The sequence below is a fragment of the Salvelinus sp. IW2-2015 genome, unplaced genomic scaffold (genome assembly GCF_002910315.2).
Source record: "Salvelinus sp. IW2-2015 unplaced genomic scaffold, ASM291031v2 Un_scaffold1980, whole genome shotgun sequence".
NCBI classification, from domain to species: Eukaryota; Metazoa; Chordata; class Actinopteri; order Salmoniformes; family Salmonidae; genus Salvelinus; species Salvelinus sp. IW2-2015.
In genome coordinates this window covers 145,072-146,167 of record NW_019943331.1, presented here as the reverse complement: position 1 = coordinate 146,167, position 1,096 = coordinate 145,072, and positions in this window count along the sequence as shown.

Below are 1,096 nucleotides of genomic sequence, written 5' to 3'. Positions count from 1 at the left end.
GAAAGAACCACCCAACCAACATTGGTGTCTGACAGTAGATTACCAAACCACAACATGTTGTCTATGACAGTATATATGAACAGGCGCCCACACACAATGGTAGTGGTGTCTATAGAAGTATAGTTACACAACTAACCGAATAAGGTGGTGGTGGTCCTAATGACTAAGTATAGATCGAACCAAACTCGCACGGCCATGGTTGGTGTTGGTGTCTATGACAGTATAGATAACTAGCCCACACATGGGAGTCTATGACAAGAATGTGGATAACCAGCCCACACAATGGTGTCTATGCATACAGTAACAGCCACACGGTGTCAGTAATAGCACAAAACAACGGCCCACACATGGTGTCTTGCAGTATAGGACTAAATCCACCTCCCATCGTGTCGCACAGCTGATCCAACCGACACATGTGTCTATGACAGTATAATTAACCAGGCCCACAAATGATGTCTATATGACAGTATATATAAAACCAACCACACACAACATGATTGTCTATGACGGTTGATATAACTCAGCCAACATGGTGTCTATGACACGTATGATTACAACAAACACCCGACACATATTGATGTTATGACGTAATGTGGATAAAAACCGAGCCACATATGTCTATGTACTAGTATAGATAACAAGCTCCCGACATGGGTGTCTATGCAAAGAGTATAGTTAACCAGCCCACAACTGTGCTAGACAGTATATGGTTGTCTATACTGACAGACACCATGTGTGGGTTGGTTGTCTATACTGTCATAGACACCATGTGTGGGCTGGTTATCCATACTATCATAGACACCAACACCATGTGTGGGTTGGTTATCTATACTGTCATAGACTCCATGTGTGGGCTAGTTATCTATACTGTCATAGACACAACAACCATGTGTGGGTTGGTTGTCTATACTGTCATAGACACCACCACCATGTGGGTTTGGTTATCTATACTGTCATAGACACCATATATGTGCTGGTTATCTATACTGTCATAGACACCACCATGTGTTGGCTGGTTATCTACAATTGAAGTCGGAAGTTTACGTACACCTTTGCCAAATACATTTAAACTCAGTTTTTCACAATTTCTGACATT